The 20,267-nt window shown below is 37.3% G+C and overlaps 1 protein-coding gene across 6 annotated transcripts in view; it reads right to left on the bottom strand.

Moving 5' to 3' along the window:
• CKAP5 (cytoskeleton associated protein 5) overlaps positions 1-20,267 on the bottom strand; it is a 107,179-nt gene that overhangs the window by 71,688 nt on the left and 15,224 nt on the right. Inside the window, exon 1 of one of the 6 annotated variants that reach the window (XM_025452044.3) lies at positions 10,116-10,238. The exons of 4 other annotated variants lie outside the window; for them this stretch is intronic. The gene's annotated coding sequence lies outside the window, so the exon portion shown is untranslated. Of the gene's footprint in view, positions 1-9,851; positions 10,239-20,267 lie in introns of those variants that run through there. One more of the 6 variants, XM_025452045.3, reaches the window with a different exon arrangement.

Raw genomic sequence — 20,267 nt, 5'->3', positions numbered from 1 at the left:
AAAAGTTCAGCAAGGCTAAAGTATAAAATGCAACACAAACAGTAAGACAGTAAGGTCTTGTGAGCAGTGTTAAGGAATTTGGACTTTATCCCAAATATAGAATAAAACTCTGAAGGACTGTAAATAAGAAAAATTATGTATGTTATCAAACTTGCATTTTTTGAAGATTGTATGGTGTACATGTAAAAAACAATGTAAAGAGTGGTTTGGGGCAGTCCGGATGGCTCAGCGGTTTAGCGCCGCCTTCAGGCCAGGGCGTGATCCTGAGAACCTGGGATGGAGTCCCACATTGGGCTTCCTGCAGGGAGACTGCTTCTCCCTCTATCTGTGTCTCTGCCTCTCTCTCTGTGTCTCTCATGAATAAATAAAATCTTTAAAAAAAAAAAAAAAAAAAAGAATGGTTTGGAAGGCAGTAACAATGGAAGGAATTCAGAATACATCAGTCTAAATAAAAGATGATGGTGGTTTGGACCTACGGACAGTAGCAATGCAGATAGAGGAAAACAGATGGATTTTAGAGATAAAAGGAGTGTGAAAGAATGTTCTTACAGAGTGAATATGAAAGGAGCATAAAAGAGGGAGGGAAATGAAGTTTTGGACAAGCTGTTTGAGATACACACCAGACAAGTATAGACAAGTGCAGCATTTAGAGATTTAAGCATGGAGTTCGAGAGTAATCTGGCCTGGGGATAAAAATTTAGAAGTTACGGGATGCCTGGGTGGCTCAGCAACTGAGCATCTGCCTTCGGCTCAGAGCATGACCCTGGAGTCCCGGGATCAAGTTCCACGTCAGGCTCCCTGCATGGAGCCTACTTCTCCCTCTGCTTGTGTCGCTGCCTCTCTCCATGTCTCTCACAAATTAAAAAAAAAAAAAAAAAAAAAAAAATAGAAGTTATCTGTAGATAAATGCAAGTAAAACCAAGGGGAAAGATGATAGCTCTGAGGAAGAGTACATAGTGAGAAGAGGGCCCAGGACAGAGTTCAGAGGACACCAGCATTTACAGGACAGGTAGATGAACCCCTCAATTCACCATGCACACTGCCTGGAACATATAAAATGATCAATAAATGTCTGCTGAGGAAGGGGGGAAAAACACAATAATCCAAAAAGCACTAATAGTTTTATCAAACTTGAGAAAATTTTATCACCTTCTATTTCTGTCTGCAAATCTAAATTAAAAAGAAAAAGAATTCTGTATCTTCAAAACCACCACTGGAGAGGAGACCTTGTGTAAGTTACTTAAGCAAATGTATACTGTCTCAGCATGGTTGTGTGTAAAGTGGGGATATTAGTAGGGGAGAGTCCTACTTCATTGGGTTGTGGGGATTAAAGGAGTTAGTCTATCTAGAACTCTTACACTAGGTACTTGGCTCAATAAATGTTAGCAATTTACTATATTATCAGTATTCGGTCTTTCTAATTTGAAAATACTTCATTTCTAAATTACGATTGACTTTATTTTGTAATTTTCTAGGATTAAAAGAGCAAACGAAAATACCTCAAACTGAATTTAGTTAACATAAATGATATATTCTTTAGTACAAGTCATGAATTGAATGTTTGAAAGAAAATAAAATATATTACACAAAATGTATAGGCCTTTTTTTAAGTAGGTTCTACACCTAGCGTGGAGTCCAACACAGGGCTCAACCTCACGACCGTGAGACCAAGACCTGAGTCACGATCAAGAGTCAGACACTTAACTGACTGAGCCACCTACGCATCCCTACATAATATATAGACCTTTTATAATTTTAGTATAGTGACTTTACCTTCTTTACTTTTATGTATGCATTGACCAAATAAATAACTGAAACTAAGGCTTTTTTTTAAAAATCCTTTCTTGGTCTAATTAATATTTAGGGGCGAGACCATGCATCTCTTGATTCTTTGAATGTAAAATGGAATTAATACATTTACATCCCAAAAAAACAAAAATAAATAAATAAATAAATAAATAAATAAGTAAGTAAATAAATACAAAATGCATTTACACCCTACTTTGTCTTAAGGGTCTACAAAAGGGGTTCTTTTTGTGCCATAGGCCCCTGGTGCACTCATAGGCACTTTCTTTGTTGTTTTGTTGTTGTTAGGATTTATTTATTTATTTATTTATTTATTTAAAGATTTTATTTATTTATTCATGATAGTCACACAGAGACAGAGAGGCAGAGACACAGGCAGAGGGAGAAGCAGGCTCCATGCAGGGAGCCCGACGTGGGATTTGATCCCGGGTCTCCAGGATCGCGTCCCGGGCCAAAGACAGGCGCCAAACCGCTGCGCCACCCAGGGATCCCTAGGATTTATTTAAGAGAGAGAAAGAGAGAGCATTTGCTCACATATGAGTGGGAGGAGGGGCAGAAGGAGAGGAAGACAATCTTAAGCAGGCTGCACACTAAGCACAGAGCCCCATGATGAGCTCAATCTCACAACCTTGAGATCATGACCTGAGCTGAAATCAAGGGTCAATCACTTAACCAACTGAGCCACTCAGGCACCCCCAGAATATTTCATAATGCATAAAATATATAACATTATGCCAAATTATTTTAAAATATATTAAATTATCAAAATATTTATTTTAAAATGTGAATATACGAACTTCTCCATTAATACATTAAGTAAAAACTAACAAACTATAATTCTAAAGTTATTAAGTAAAAACTAACAAACTATAATTCTAAAGTTATAATGAACAAAAATATTTTGATATGTTGTATCACATCATATGATTATGAAAATTATCTCTAGGGACATCTAGGTGGCCAGAGGTTGAGTGTCTGCCTTTGGCCCAGGGCGTGATCCCAGGATCCGGGATCAAGTCCCACAGCAGTCTCCTTGCAGGGAGCCTGCTTCTCCCTCAGGCTGTGTCTCTACCTCTCTTTGTGTCTCTCATGAATAAGTAAAAATCTTAAAAAAAAAATTATTTCTATTGGTGATAAATACACAGGTCTTCTAACATTATTGTTTCTTATGGCCTATATTCTTAACTGAAAAAAGAGCTAAAGTTTCAGTTACATGGTTAGTAAAAATTAAGACACAAATAGTTTTCCTTCTAAGTTCATAGAATCCCTGAATTTTAATCCCAGGTTAAAATCTCTTGGTCTATAACCTTTCAAAATTCTACAAGCACCTGAAGACTCCTTACTTTCAAAGACTTTAGGGCACTGTTTACAACAGTCCCAAACTTTTTACTTAAAACAGTTAATACCAAACTTAAAACAATGAATATCAATCATATATTTCAATAGTACTTTATATTTTACAAGTATTTTTACAATAATATTCCTATTTGAAAATCTAGTGAGGAAGACATTTAATCACTTCTATGTATTTCACAATGTAAATGCAAGCACACTGTTTTATTATACCATTGGGTTTTCTTTGTTTTTTATAGTACTCTTAGTTATGCAGCTCTTTCTTACTAAATTGCAAGATTCCCTTGAGCAAGAGCTTTTGTCTTACTAATCTCTATCCTTACAAAGCTCAAAAAAATATAAAAAACAACATGAGAGAAAGCAAATATAATTATTCTCTATTTACATATAGGGAAACAGAGGTTCAGTGTCTTACCCAAAGTCACCTAAGTAGGAGAGACTGGTCTAGAAGAGATTTCTTGAATCCTAGTTTGGTGAAATTCTTACAATAATTTATCTACCTATGGTTTCTAGATTATCTATAGTGAAAACTAATCAAACTTTATAAATAATAAGATTTATTTTGATAATTACCTAATTCAATTAAAATATAAAGAGAAAAAGAAAGGAAGAAAATACAAAAAGTAAATGTTTTCCATAATACGAAAAACAAGTTTATTTGACTCCAAAAGGATTTAGGTAATTTAGAGATAGTTAAATTTAAAATTTAAGGGGGAAATACAATAAAATAAAAAATTAAAAAATTAAATAAAAAATAAAATAAAATTTAAGGGAGAATCATCTCTAATCAGCAGTTGCTTAATAATCAAGTCTACCCAATTGGGTGTTAAAACACTGTTAACCTGCTTTTGGATAAGAAAGGAAGGACTAGGAATCCCTGGGTGGCGCAGCGGTTTGGCGCCTGCCTTTGGCCCAGGGCGCGATCCTGGAGACCCGGGATCGAATCCCACATCAGGCTTCCGGTGCATGGAGCCTGCTTCTCCCTCTGCCTCTCTCTCTTTCTCTCTCTGTGACTATCATAAATAAATAAAAATTAAAAAAAAAAAAAAAAGAAAGGAAGGACTACAGTTTTAACTGTAATTGTAATTTGGAATTATCCATGAAATTCAACTCCCCCACCCAGCCTCAAAGCCTTCATTCTACTGAGATGGCTCTACCAATTGATAAGATCTTTTCTTGAGATTAAGAAAAAAACAAAAGGATGGCAGGCTATGATGGCTATAATTCATATTAGTTCTAATTTTTTTACGAAGATTTTATTTATTTATTCATGAGAGACCCAGAGAGGCAGAGACATAAGCAAGGGGGAGAAGCAGATGCCTCTCTGGGAGCCAGATGCAGGACTCAATCCCAGAACCCTGGGATGCCCTGCACCAAAAGACAGACGCTCAAACTAACTGCTGAGCTACCCAGGCATCCCTTAGTTCTATATTTCTGACTATAATTCTAGAACATTTGGGGAAGAGGTCACTAAAGTGACCACTTGTTTGAAAACCCAGCTTTGCCTCTATCTGCAAATTTTATATTTTTAAAAATAAATTTTATTTTTTCATGAGAGGCAGAGAGAGAGAGAGAGAGGCAGCAACATAGGCAGAGGGAGAAGCAGGCTGCCTGCAAGGAGCCCGATGTGGGACTTGATCCCGGGATCATGCCCTGAGCTGAAGGCAGTCGCTCAATCTCTGAGCCACTCAACCGCTGAGTCACCCAGGCATTCCTCTATCTGCAAATTTTAACTAGTCATTATCACAAGGAAAGTAAAGGCCTTGAGAACATTGGGAACATATACAGGAAATAATGAAGAGGAACCTCAGAATCAGTACAAAATGGAATACATATAGAATAAAACTTAACAATTTCATGAAAAGTCACATAAGTTAAAGGCCGGAATGGTTTCTTTAGAGGAATGTAGTACTGTTTTCAGTACTCACAGCAAACTGAAACTAAACTAACATTTGCAATAGCCACAGAATGGGAATCACCCAAATGTCCATCCACTGATGAACACATAAATAAAATATGGTAAGTCCATACCAAAGAAATATTATTCAATAATAAAAAGAATTGAAGTACTATAAAGAAATCCAAAGGTGTGGTGGGTAGTTCAGCTGGTTAAGCACCTGACTCTTGATTTCTGCTCAGGTCATGAGCTAGGAATCATGGGATCGAGCCCTCTCTTAAAAAAAAAAAAAAAAAAAAAAAAAAAAAGCAACTCCTAAAACTCAACAAAAACCCAATTAAAAAATGGGCAAAGGACTGGACTAGATATTTCTCCAAAGATCTACAAATGTTCAATAAGCACATGCTCAACATTATTAATCATTATGGAAATCCATAGTGAACTGTAAGATACTATCTCACACCTGTTAGGATGGCTACTATTGAAACAATAACGAAACAAACAAACAAACAAACAAAAAACCAAGTGTTGAGGGGCACCTAGGTGGCTCAGTGGGTTAAGCATCTGCCTTCAGCTCTGGCCCTGGCCGTAGTGATCCCGGGGTCCTGGAATCCAGCCCCACGTGGGGCTCCCTGCTCAGTGGGGAGTCTGCTTTTCCCTCTCTCTCTGCCTGCCACTCCTTTCTCATGCTCTCTCCCTCTCTCTCAAATAAATAAAACGTGAAAAAACAAAAACAAGTGTTGATAAGGATGTGGGGAAACTGGAACTCTTGTATACTGTTGTTAAGAATGTAAAATGGTGGGCAGCCCCGGTGGCGCAGCGGTTTAGCGCTGCCTGCAGCCTGGGGTGTGATCCTGGGGACCCGGGATTGAGTCCCACGTCGGGCTCCCCGCATGGAGCCTGCTTCTCCCTCTGCCTGTGTCTCTATGAATAAATAAATAAAATCTTTAAGAAAAAAAAAAAAGAATGTAAAATGGTACAGTTGCTGTGGAAAACAATGTCAGTTTCTCAAAAAATTAAAAATAGAATTATCATATGATCCAGCAATTCTACTTCTAGGTATATGTCCAAAAGAATTGAAAGCAGGGTCTCAAAGACATATTTGTACACCTACATTTATTTCATAGCAGAATTATTGATGATAACTAAAATGTGGAAGCAACCCAAGTGTTCATCAGTGGATGAGTGGACAAGCAAAATGTGGTATACACATAAAATAGAATATTATTTAGCCTTAAAAAGAAATTCTGACATTTGCTATAACCTGGATGACCCTGAGGCCCTTATGCTAACATGAAATAAGACAGCCAAAGAGAGACAAATACTGTATGATTCCACCTGAATGAAGTAGTCAAAATCAGAGACACAAAACAGAATGGTTGTTGCCAGTGCATGGATGGATTGAGGGATGGGGTATAAAACTTCATTTTTCAAAATGAAAAAAAAAAAAATATGGAGATAGATGGTGGTGATGGTTCCACAACATAATGAATGTATCTGATACCAGTGACCTGCACAGTTAAAAATAGTTAAGATGGTAAATTTTATGTTGTATGTATTTTAGCATACACACACACAAAAGAAATGAAGTACTGATAAGTTCTATAACATGGATGAACTAAAAGAAAACAGTCATAAAGAACCACATATTAGTGTGATTCCATTTATACAAAATGTCCAGAGTAGACAAGTCTATAGAGACAGAAAGCAGATCAGTGGTTGCCCAGGACTGAAGTGTCTGGGGATATTAAAAGGGTGAAAGCAAAGGAGTATGGGATTTCTTTTTGGGGTAATGAAAATGTTTTAAAACTGACTGTAGTGATGATTGTACAAATCTAGGAATATACTAAAAGCTATTGAATTGTATAAATGGTAAGTGGTATGTAAATTATATTGCATTAAAATTGCTTTTAAAAAAATCAAACTAACAAAGTTTACTAATAAAAGTCTTGAGAGAAGATAAGAATGATTTGTTCAAGCTATTGATCATTTTACATGTGCATGGATTGGCTGCACAGGCTAGAGTTCTTTCTAATAACAAGATCTGATAATAAGGAATTATTGTATTATAATTTTACCTACAGCATTCACATTTACTCAATTTCCCTATGGGCAAACTATGATGTGCCTAAGTTTACAGGAGTACAAGTAAGAAGTCTAAACAAATAATCATAATACAAAATACATTATGTGTGGAAAGTGCTTTACACAAGGGATTAGTAAGGGTTATGGTAGTTCAATATAGGATTAACCTCCAGTGAGTGAGGGATGGTCAGTGAAAATCTCACAGAAAGGATGGTATCAAAAAAAAAAAAAAAAAAAAAAAAAAAGGATGGTATCCGAACTCACATTGATGAATGACAGATGGGATTTTCAAAAAACAGACAAACTCAAGTAGAAGAGGAGACATTCTAGGCTGGAAAAAAAAAAGGGCAAAGTCTTGGAGACAGGAAAGTACAGAGCATATTCAGAGAACAACGTCGGCTCCATTTACTACAGTCTAAGACGAGGTAGATTAGGGTCTCATCATGTAGAATCTTGAATATTAAGCTAAACAGAAGATGCTGATGACTGGAGCAGGGCAATGACAGTATCCTATCTACTTCAGAAAGATAAATCTATGTAGAATGGATTGCAAGGGAGAGGAAAATAGAATCTTGATAGGAAATTATTACAGTACTCCAGGACAAAGATAAGTATGAGTCAGAACTAGGGGATGGAAATGGAAAGGATGGGCAGGGGAGACTGAAAGGAGTTACATTAAAGAAGTGAATCAGTAAACCTTAGCAAGTTAAGGATGTGGGAGTAGGAAAAGTCTAGTAGGGGACTCCAGTCTCGGTGACTGGGAGAACAGTAGTGCTTATGACATAAAAATGTCAGAAGTAGTTCTGGGTTGTTTAGTGTTAGGGAGTGGAGAAAAACTGAGGAATATGATAAGTTTGATTTTAGACTTGAGAAATATGATCTTCAAGTGATTGGAAATATGGCCCCAGAGGATTCTGGATTTTATAAACACAGATGTGGTAAACTGAGTTGTCATTACATAGCAAGATTTGATGCTTCAAGAGTGAATAAAGTTGCCAACAAAGAGAAGCATTAATAAAATTAATCTAAACTATATATATATTGTCATATATATAATATGATATAATACATATATAAGATGCTTGCTATGGTTCATTCAATCTTAGTCCAGACGACAAATGTTCATATTTTCAAGTTATTCAGAGCTCTCAAGAGCCTTTACCCTAGGCTGAAACAGAGGCAAAGACAAGGAAGCCAGCTAAAATAAATCTGTTCCACAGAAATATTATAATCCATTTCCATTGTTGTATCTAAAATGTCTTCCAAAGAGCTCAAATACCATACAGTCTACACTACTGCTGAAAAAGGTTTAGATGTAATTGTTTATTTTTAGACCAGGGGTTAAGAAACATTTTCAAGGTCATACATAAAGGCAGAAATTAGGATAAATTTCAAACTGATTTTTCAGTTTAGTATTCAATTGAACAAATCACCTATTAAGTATGCATTATGTATTATTATAATATATAGACACAAGCAATCGATGCATGTTCTCAATCATCAACCAGCTAAAAATAAGGCACCAAGAGACTAGTCATGAGTGATGTTAGAGCTGGGCCTACAATCTTTATCTCCTTTCTCAGTCCACCAACTCTGCCGCACCACTCGTAAGTCCAAGTATAGTGTTTTTTAAGTTCCTATAACTTGACAGTCTATAAGAATTATACAGCTGCTAAACAGTCTGTTTTAGCTTTCTACTTGGGAAGTAGAAGTGGCAGTGAAACTATTATATGGCTAATTCCCAAGCTCTTGACCTACAAAAGCTCTTCACTATCACAATACAAGAGATCTGGATCTGATTACCATTCCTGGACTCTCACTTCTGGCTAAGGAAATGCTACTGCAGAAGTATAGAATAAGTGTGAGGGAAGTGTGAGGAAAATTTCTGCCCACTGAAAAAGCAACCCTTTTGAATAACCAATATAGTATGATAATAGACTCACTCAAAAAATGATAATTATAAAACAGGGATAAAACAGAATACACATACAGGCCCAGAAAGCTTTCTCAAACCTTTATCGAAAGGACAAACGGATTAAAGAAGCATAACAATTATGTAACTGTCATAGAAAATTTAAGACTTTTATCAATTGGTCAAGCCAGACAAAAAGCTCATTTCTAAGTAACCAGTAACAAAATGACAAATCCTTCCCTCTAATTTAAACAACTTCACTGCTTCCAGGTAATTCCGATTAACAAGGACAAGTGTTAACCTCTTGTTGGGAGTATTCTGTATTATCAAGAAGCCAGAGAAATCTGAACTGCTTCTCTTGGCAGGTTATCTCAGCAAACTTGGGTGTGCTTTGCTGTCCTAGTCCTGGGATGATGGCCTCTCACAAATTCCTTCTGAAGGGAAGGGTAAAGAGCTGTCCTTTACATATCCTGATATTCATATTAGCAGGACAGAAGATTAACTAGACTCTCCCTAGGAGATGACCACTGTTAATGTCTCCAAAAGGGGGGCCCGCACCAACACAGGCCTCTGGGGAGATGGAAAGCTAAACCGGCTGTGAATTAGGTCAACTTCCACAGTTACTGCTCAATTGTACCAAGGCAGCTGAAAATCTAATGCTTACTCATCCCTAAACTACCCAGGTCTTCAAATCCCAGGCAAAGGACTCAAGGCCCAGGACACTAGATCCAGCTCCACCCATCCAGCTCAATAGAGCTATATATATATATATTCGGGTAAAAGCAATCCTCTCCTCACCCCAAGTAGGAACCAGTCTGGGGCAAAGCCTGGTCGGTCGTGGACACCGCTCAACCACTGCATATCCAAACAAGCACCCTAGGGCTGCTGTCACCACCCAGAAGTAGAGCAGATGCCCCAGGCTTTAGCTCACTGCAGCCGGCATTGTTTACGCTCTTTCGCCGCCTAAGCCTCTGATAGGCCAGGAAAGTCCCCTGCACTGTCCACCAGGACTTCCGGCATGGGCACAGGATGCTTGACCCTCGCCCGCAGTTTGACACTTACGCTCCCTGGGCAGGGAGAGGTCTGGGGGCCCTACGGTCCGAGCAGAATCAGCAGGAATACCCGGCGGGCCCTGGCGGCATTGGTGCGGAGGGCCGCTGGGAAACGCCTCCTCCGGGGGCGGGGCCCGGAGCTCGCTGTCAGTGCCCGCCCCACCTCGGCCCCCTCCCGGCACACTCTGAAGGCTTAAAGGGGCCGCACCTTCACCCAGAGGTCTGCAGGACTCAGGGTGCTGCTTCCAGCCCATAGGGTTTCCAAGGCATGAGGCAAATGAAGCACCAACAGGAGGACTCTAACCGGGTGTACCTCTTTCTTGGTGGCAACACAGGCAACGTTCCAGAAACAAAGGAGATGACCAGGTCCTACTATCACAATCCTAATCTCGGCTCCAGGGATGAAAAAAATTGCTGCAGGCAATAGCCAAAGCATCAGGGTAAATATATAGCACCTATTATGTAAGCTGCTTATTCCATTAATTTGAGCAGTTAGTGTTCTTCAAATGGTAACTGAAAGGCCCAGAAAATAATTTGGGCAGGCTTCATTGCTTCACCTCACCCTTTCACTGCCTTCCTTCTCTACACCATGAGAAATCACCGACAATGATAAAAGATAAGGTAAGAAGGTAACAGGAAGTGAAATGGAAAACATTCTCATTCTTGTGAGCAAAATGTGCTAAGAATTGGCACAAGAATTCAAAAACTGACCAGGAATTCACTACAGGTCTATGCAGATAAAGAAATCTTGTATGCAAATACAATTGTGATATGCAGTCATCGAATTCAATATAAAGAGTTCTTGAGAAAACTATATAGAAACTGGATTATTATCTCAGGGAGTAAAGTAATGGTCCCTGAGGCTGTCAGAGAGTTTTAATTCTCTTTTCATAGGAGGAATTTTTCCTCAATCTCAGTTTACAAGGTTTGATGGCATTTTGTGTCTCACACCATCGGGAAAGAGATTTATGTGTTTACCAAGCCTATATTGCTCCATCTAATCTAGATGAATAAACACATCTTATTAAAGCCTTAAACTACCACCATACAAGGGTGGGAATCAATTTAGTGAAGCAAAAGACCGTTTATAAATATCCAAACATCCTCCATCTCAAACATGAGTTCAAGTGGAAATATAAATTCCAACGGACAGGCATGGAAACTGCCCTTCTTACTAGGGAACAGACGGAAGTTACAAGATCTTAGAGAATTCTAGGATCAGGCTGCTGGGAAGAGAAATGGATTCATATTAGAAATAATGTGATTTTGAACTGCAAAGAAAATCTCATTTTAAAGGGCATTTAACTGTGAATGATACTTTTGAATTAGGTAATTAAGACCTTTCATTCTATCCCCATGAAGCATATCACACCATTCTAAGGGTAATGGTTTGCAGATCAGTCTCCTCATTAGATTGTGAGCACCTCAAGGGCAAGTGCTAGAATGTATCCTAATCCTTTTCTCCCAGGGTGATACAAAATGAATACTTAATATTTATCACAAAAATTAGGACCAACACTTTCTTTACACAAGAGTCCAGACAACAGTCAATAAGCACAGTGAATATATGTATGCATGCACACACACAAATGGATAATACCCAGTGCTGTGCTTTAGTGAATCAAAAATTTAAAGAGAAAAAAATCCACTGATTTTACAGTTCAGTCTATCAGAACTCAAAATTATTTTTATAGGGATTTATAGCTTTTGTCCCAAATGCACATTTTATATAAATACTCCTGAAAAATTCTCAGATATTTTACCAAATATCACAGTCTAAACATAACCCATCTTATTTTGGTTATTATTATCTTTACTATATACCATGAGGAGACTAAACTGGACAAGTAAAACTTCATAATTCAACAAATTACCAATTAGTAGTAGTCTCCTTAACATGGCAACATGGACTCTGTTTAGGAAATGATTTAGTAAATATTATATATAGAAGAGAACATAATAAAATAACAATTCATGTATTAGCAAAGTGGGATTTCTTTTTTCTAACGTTTTTCTCTGTAACACATCAACACAGAAAAATATTTAATGTGCATATAACCAGCAAGGGAAAAGGAAGTTTTAAGCATTAACTAGAATTCTTTATTAGATCATATTCAATGAAAGAAAGAGGCCAAGTTAATTATTAAGAGTATGGACTCAAGATAGAATGTTAGTTCAAATCCTGGTTGCAACCATTTATTAGCTGTGTGGCTTTGGACAAATTCCTACCCTCTGTGCTTCTGTTTTCTATATGTAAAATGGGAAAAATAATAGTATTTACCTTGTTGGGTTATTAGGAAAATTAAACCACTTAAGTTTATTATATTTGTAAAGCACCCAGAAGAAGTACCCAGAAGAAAGTGCTATACATTAGGTATTTGAGAAATAAAATATACAATGTTCAACAAAGGCTGCCTACCTTTTCCATCACATTCCTTTTAAAACTAAAAAGCTAGGGCACCTGGGTAGCTCAGTTGGTTAATCATCTGACTCTTGATTTCGGCTCAGGTAATGATCTCTGGGCCCTGGGATTGAACCTGTGCTGGACATGAAGCCTGCTCAGGATTCTCTCTCTCCCTCTCCTCCTCCTTTTCCTGGGCTTGCTTGCACACATGCAAACTCTCCCTCTCTGTAAAACAAAATAAAAAATAAAACTAAGAAGCAAGGGCACCTTGGTGGCTTGAGTCAGTTGAGCATCTGCCTTTGGCTCAAGTCATGATCCCAGGGATCAAGCCCTGTATCGGGCTCCCTGCTTCTCCCTCTGCCCCTCCTCCCTACTTGTGTGTCTGCTTGCTCTCTCTCAATAAATAAAATCTTTAAAAGAAAAAAACTAAAAAGCAAATGTATACCATTGACCGCTCCTAGCTCCTTGTGTTCCCAGCTGTCAGCAGTCATTAACGGAGTATTAGAGAGAGGAGAGATTCCCCAAGATGAGAGCTTTTAAGATGAGGTTTATTAAGGTATAACTTACATATAGTAAAATTCACTCTTTCTGGCACATATTTCTATTAGTTTTGGCAGACACAGAGAATCCAACACCACGATCAAGAACATTTTCCTCAGCCCAAAATATTCCTGGTGCTTCTTTGTGTCAATCATGGGGCAATCACGGATCAGTATGCTGTTCCTACAGTTTTGCCTTTTGCACAATGTCATATTAAAAAAACAAAAAAACAAAAAACAACCATACAGTGAGTCTTCTGAGCCTGGCTTTTTTCACTTATAATACAATTGAGATCATCCATGTTGCTGCACACGTTAGTAATCTATTCCTTTTTACTGGTGAGTAATAGTCCATTGTATCATCAAACACATTTTGTTTATCCATGTTACCATTTAAAGGACATGTGGGAGGGTATGGTTGAGACTTTGGTTCAGGGCTGATCCTTGGTGTGGGGATAGAGTCCCATATCAGGCTCTCTGTAGGGAGCCTGCCTCTCTCTCTGCCCCCCGCCCCGTCTCTCATGAATAAATAAATAAAATCTTTAAAAATAAAATAAAATAAAGGACATGTGGGTTGTTTCTAGATTTTAGCAATTATGAAAAAAACCATTACAGATTTTTGTATGAACATAAGTTTTCATTTCTGTTGGGCAAATACCCAGGAATGGGAATGCTGGGTGGTATGGTAAGTATATGTTTAATTTTAGAAGTCACTGCCAAACTGTTTTCCAAAGTGGCTCTATGAACCATTTTGCATTCCTCTTCCATCAGCAAGGTCTGAGACTTTAAGTGCAATTAGTTTATGTCTTAGTACTAATTTCTAATATAGCTCTATATTTTTATACCTATGAATTAAAGCCAGATCTTTCTTCAACTTGGTATTAATGGTTTGTAACTTACTCTTCCACTTACAAACCAGTTATTGATCATTTGGTATGAATCTTAAATGCTACTTCGTAACACTTTCATAGGGAAATATCAATGAAAATTACTCTTTCAAATCTGGATCAACAACAGAACAAACCAAAGCATATATTATATACCTATCAATGGAACTGTTTTCTAACATTCAGATGAATTTATCCATAGCCTTAATATCTCTTTATATAACAAGTCATATTAAACATCTTTATCAAAAGTATAATTCTCTTTTTAGTTTTTTTTTTTAATTTTTATTTATTTATGATAGTCACAGAGAGAGAGAGAGGCAGAGACATAGGCAGAGGGAGAAGCAGGCTCCATGCACCAGGAGCCTGATGTGGGATTCGATCCCGGGTCTCCAGGATCGCGCCCTGGGCCAAAGGCAGGCGCCAAACCGCTGTGCCACCCAGGGATCCCCAAAAGTATAATTCTCTTGATTTGAAAGCAAAAGAAGCTTTAAGAAAATATTTTAAAACTTATCATTTGTCCACTATTACAAAAAAAAAAAAAAAAAGAAAAAAAATGCTTTAAAAAGGGGGTCTGGAATTTTTGTACATTGTAGGTTAGCATGGAGAAACTGATACATCCATTTTGGAAAATGTTTGTTATTAACCCACTCCCGAGAAAATTGAGAACATGTCCACACAACAACTGGTATATAAATGTTAATTAATAACAGCATTAGTCCTAATAGCCCCAAAGTAAAAACAACCCAAAAATCTATCAACTGATCAAAGAGTAAACAAAATGTAATATATTCATACAATGGACTATCACTAAGCCATAAAAAAGGACTGAAATAGCATATATGCTACAACATGGGTTAACCTTGAACACAATATGCTGAGTGAAAGAAGCCAGATGCAAAAAGCCACAGTTGGGGGATGCTTGGGTGGCTCAGTGGTTAAAGCGCTGCCTTCAGCTCAGGGCGTGATCCTGGAGTTCCAGGATCAGGTCCCACATCAGGCTCTCTGCATGGAGCCTTCTTCTCCCCCTGCCTGTGTCTCTGCCTCTCTCTCTCTTTCTCATGAATAAATAAATAAAATCTTAAAGAAAAAAGCCATGTTGGAGGATTCTGATCATATGATATGCCCAAGTCAGGCAAATAAACAGGACAGAAAGTAGAATAGTGGTTACCAGGGGCTGCGGCGGGTAGAAAGAGAAAGGGGGAATGAGGAATGATAGCTAATGGGTATGAAGTCTCTTTTTTGGGGTGATGAAAATCTTCTGGAATTAGATAGTGGTGATGGTTGCAAAACTATGTGATGTGCTAAAAAGCTATTGAATTTATGTATTGAATTTAAAGGATAAATTTTATGGTATGTGAATTATATTTCAATTAAAATACCCATTGACAGGAGAATAGATAAACAAGCTGTGGTATATTCACAGAAAACATAGCAGTAAAAACAAATGAAGACAACTATTAGCAAAAACAGATGAATTTCACAAACCATGCTGAGAGAAAAATAGCTAGTACTAAAGAACATAGAGTATGATTATATAAACCCAAACAATATACTGCTTAGGAATATATACACTTGTGGTTAAATTTAAAACAAAAGTACAAGGGACACCTGAGTGGCTCAGTTGGTTAAGCATCTGACTCTTGGTCTCAGGTCATAATCTCAAATTTGTGAGATTGAGCCCTATGTGCTGGGTGTGAAGCCTGCTTATGATTCTCTCTCTCCTTCTCCCTCTGCCTCTAAAAAAAAAAAGAGAGAGAGAGAGAGAGAGAGAGAAGTACAAAGAGGATAATGTTGAAAACTCAGCATAGTAAAAAAAGAAAAAAAGGCAGGGAAAAAAATCCAGGATACAATCCAGGAAGGTTGCAATGGATATTGTTTATGATCTATTTTCTTAAACTGGGGGTGGTAGGACCATGGGTGTTTCTTTTTTAAATTTATAACATAAATAATTTATTCTATTTAAAATATATTAAGTATTCCATGAATTTAAAAGTGAAAGGAAAAAAAAGCTCTGCCTCTTGCTAGTAGGAGTTTATAATTTAAAAAGTTACATACTAAAATAATAATAATAAAAAGTTACATACTACAGTGTTCAGGTAGAAGTGTAGGAAGGCAATTTTTTTCCCCCTATCTGGGAGGAGCACTGGGCTGGAAAGAAGAAAATTTACATCCCCAAATCCCTGTTTTACCATTAACTAGTTGTGAAACCTCGGAGAATTCATTGAATCTTTGGTAACTTTAGTGCGGTCATGCATAAAACAAGTTTGTATCAACAGCTCTCCCACCTCTAAACTTTTATGAGACAGTGCTTCACAACCACTATTTATACATGATAAACAGCATGTTTGCAATTCCAAGTTCTCCAGTACTACATTTGTAGCTAATGTTAAATGTTTGGAAAATGCTTCTACTTCAGTGGTAAAATCTCATAGCCCATTGTAGTGATAATCTGAAACCAGTTTGCATACATGTAGGTTCTACCACCATTTGCCTTTTCCAGGTACTCTCTTCTTAATTTTTTTAAGGGGGGGAGGTTTAAGAGAGAAGAGAGCTTTCAGTCACTCTCACCCTGGCAGAATAGATTTTCTCCCCAGGCCAAAAAGAAGGGATTCACAAAAGCCACTCAAAAAGCACAATCAGGCTCTTCTGCCTGTCAAAGAAAGTAATGTGGTAAAAGGTGAAAACACTGATTCAAGAAGTCAGAAATATGAATTGTGTTTCCTTCTCCAAATACATAGTACAGGGACGCCTGGGTGGCTCAGCGGTTGGGCGTCTGCCTTCAGCTCAGGACATGATCCTGGAGTCCCGGGCTCCCTGCAGGGAGCCAGCTTCTCCCTCTGCAGGTGTCTCTGCCTCTCTCTCTGTGTCTCTCATTAATAAATAAATAAAATCTTAAAAACAAAAAACAAATACACAGTACAGGGAAAGAAAAGTTTCTGAGTCCTCTAGTCACATCTAGGCACCATTTGTGGCACCAAGAAGACAGTATCACATTCAGAGCAGGTCTTCTCATGGCCTCTACTCAGGGCACCACACCCAGCTGAACACTCTATTATCCACTATCACTCAAAAGGGATTTAAAAGTTATATATTAAAAGCCCAGGAGAAATGGCTTCACTGGGGAATTCTACCAAACATTTAAAGAAGAATTAACACCAATCCTCCTGAAACTCTTCCAAAAAATTGAAGAGAACATTTCCAAACTCATTCTATGAGGCCAGAATTACCCTGATATGAAAGCCAGACAAAGCCATTGTAAGAAAACTATAGGCCAATATTGCTGATAAATACTGATGCAAAAATCTTCAAAATACTAGCAAAATGAATCCAACAGCACATTAAAAATATTATACCCCATATCCAAGTAAAATTTATTCCTGGAATGCAAGAATGGTTCAACATACCAAAATCAATCAATATAGTACACCATAACTCATTACAAGAACAAAGGACAAAAACCACATGATCATCTCAGTTGATGCAATAAAAAGCATTTGACAAGATTTAACACCCTCAATGATAAAAACACTCAAACTAGAAATATAAGGAAACTGCCTCAACATGATAAAGGCCATTTATGAGAAGCCCACAGCTAACATCATGGTGAATGGCTGAAACATTTCCTCTAAGATCAGGAACAAAGGGGAACATGGGTGGCTCAGTGGCTCAGTGGATAAACATCTGTCTTTGGCTCAGGTGGTGATCCCAGGATCCTGGGATCAAGTCCCACATCAGGCTCTCCAAAGGGAGCCTGCTTCTCCCTCTGCCTATGTCTCTGCCTCTCTGTGTCTCTCAAGAATAAATAAAATCTTAAAAAAAAAAAAAATCAGGAACAAAGTAAAGGATGGCTGTTCTAGCCATTCCTATTCAATATCGTATTGAAAGTTTTAGACAAAGGAATTAGGCAAGAAAAAGAAAAGGCATCTAAATTATAAAGGAAGATGTAAACCTATCTGTTTGCAGATGACATATTTTTTATGTAGAAAACCCTAGAGACTCCACAAAGGAAAATTGTGAGAATAAATATATTCATCAAACTTGAAGAATACAAAATCAACATGCAAAAAATCAGTTGTGTTTCTATAAGCTAATCACAACAATTTGAAATTAAGAAAACAACTTCACTTACAATAGCATCAAAAAGAAAGAATCCTTAAAAAAAAAACAAAAAACAAAAAAAAAAGACAAAAGGAAGGAAGGAAGGAAGGAAGGAGGAAGGAAGGAAGGAAGGAAAAAGAAAGAAAAGAAAAGAAAAGAAAAGAAAAGAAAAGAAAAGAAAAGGAAAGAAAGAAAGAAAGAAAGAAAGAAAGAAAGAAAGAAAGAAAGAAAGAAAGAAAAAAGAAAAGAAAGAAAGAAAGAATCCTTTTGGTTAGGAATAAACCAAATCCAGGAGGTGAAACTGATTGCTTCTCAGCCTTTTGGCTAAGATCAAATGCAGGAGGTAAAACTGAAAATTACAAAACAATGCTAAAAGAAATTAAAGAAAACAAATAAATGGAAAGACAACCCATGTCCATGGACTGAAGAATTTAATAACATGTCCAAACCCCCAACAGCATTTTCTTGCAGAAATAGAAAAGTTCATCTTAAAATTCATATGGAATCTCAAGAGAGCCTGAATAGCCAAAACAACTTAGAAAAACGCTGGAGGACTCACATGACCTGATTTCAAAACATATTACAAAGCTACAGTAATCAAAACAGTATGGTACTGGCATGCAGACAAATATACCAATAGAATAAAACAGAAAACCCAAAGATAAACCCTTATATTTAGTATCAAATGATCTTTGACACTAAAAGGGGCCAAGACCACTCAATGGGGGAAAAAAGTCTTCTTATATAATGGTATTGGGAAAACTGAATATCCACATGCAAAAAAACAAAGTTGGATTCTTATACCATATACAAAAATTAACTCAAAATTACTAAACACCTAAAGAGATAAAACTGTAACATTCCTAGAAGAAAAACGTAAGGGAAAAGCTTCAGGACATTGAAATGGTCAATAATTTCTCAGATATGATGTGCACTCTAAAAAAAAAAAGAAAGAAAAGAAAAATACAAATCAAAACTACAATGAGATGATCAACTCACACCCATTAGGATTATTACTATATATATAAAAAAATCCTAAAATAAATATTGGCAAGAATGTACAGAAATAGGAACCCTTGTACACCATTGGTAGGACTATAAAATGCTTTAACTGCTATGGAAAATATGTTGCTCAAAAAATTAAAAACAGAATACCACATTACTATGTGTCCATCAATCCCACTTCTGAGTGTGTGTATACATCTATGCATATACCTATCCAAAATAATTAAAAGTTGGGTCTTTTTTTTTTTTTTTTTTAATTTTTTTATTTATGATAGTCACACACACAGAGAGAGAGAGAGAGAGAAGCAGAGACATAGGCAGAGGGAGAAGCAGGCTCCATGCACCGGGAGCCCGATGTGGGATTCGATCCCGGGCCTCCAGGATCGCGCCCTGGGCCAAAGGCAGGCGCTAAACCACTGCGCCACCCAGGGATCCCTAAAAGTTGGGTCCTAAGAAGATTTGCACACCCATGTTCAAAGCAGCACTATTCACAATATTCAGAAGCAGCAGCAACACAAATGTCCACTGAAGAATGAATGAATAAACAAAATGTAGTATATACATATAATGGAATATAAGCTTTAAAAAGGAAGGAAATCCTGTTACATGCTACAGTATGTATAAACTTTGAGAACATTAAGTGAAATAAACCAGTCACAAAAAGACAAATACTGTATGAGCCACTTACATGCGGCATCTGCACTAGTAAAATTCGTAGAAACAGAAAGTAGAATGATGGTTATCAGAGGCTAGGGGAAAGAGGAAAGAATATACAGATTCAGATTTGCAAAATGAGAAAAGTTCTGGAGATCTGTTTCACAACAACGGGAATATACTTAATTTAAAATGACTTAATTGGGATCCCTGGGTGGCGCAGCGGTTTGGCGCCTGCCTTTGGCCCAGGGCGCGATCCTGGAGACCCGGGATCGAATCCCACGTCGGGCTCCCGGTGCATGGAGCCTGCTTCTCCTTCTGCCTATGTCTCTGCCTCTCTCTCTCTCTCTCTCTCTCTCTGACTATCATAAATAAATAAAAATTAAAAAAATAAAAAATAAAAAAATAAAATGACTTAATTAAAAGTGGTAAATTTTGCGTGTTGTATATTTTTACCACAGGTTTTAAGAAGTGAAACATTCATCCATTCAACAAAGTGCTCTGTAGCTATTTAAAAAAAAAAAAGGATGATGAAGCCTAAAGTAAACATTTAAATTTTAATGTGGAAGAAA

The sequence above is a fragment of the Canis lupus genome, chromosome 18 (assembly GCF_003254725.2).
Source record: "Canis lupus dingo isolate Sandy chromosome 18, ASM325472v2, whole genome shotgun sequence".
NCBI lineage: Eukaryota > Metazoa > Chordata > Mammalia > Carnivora > Canidae > Canis > Canis lupus.
This window is presented reverse-complemented; position numbering and strand designations above follow the sequence as displayed.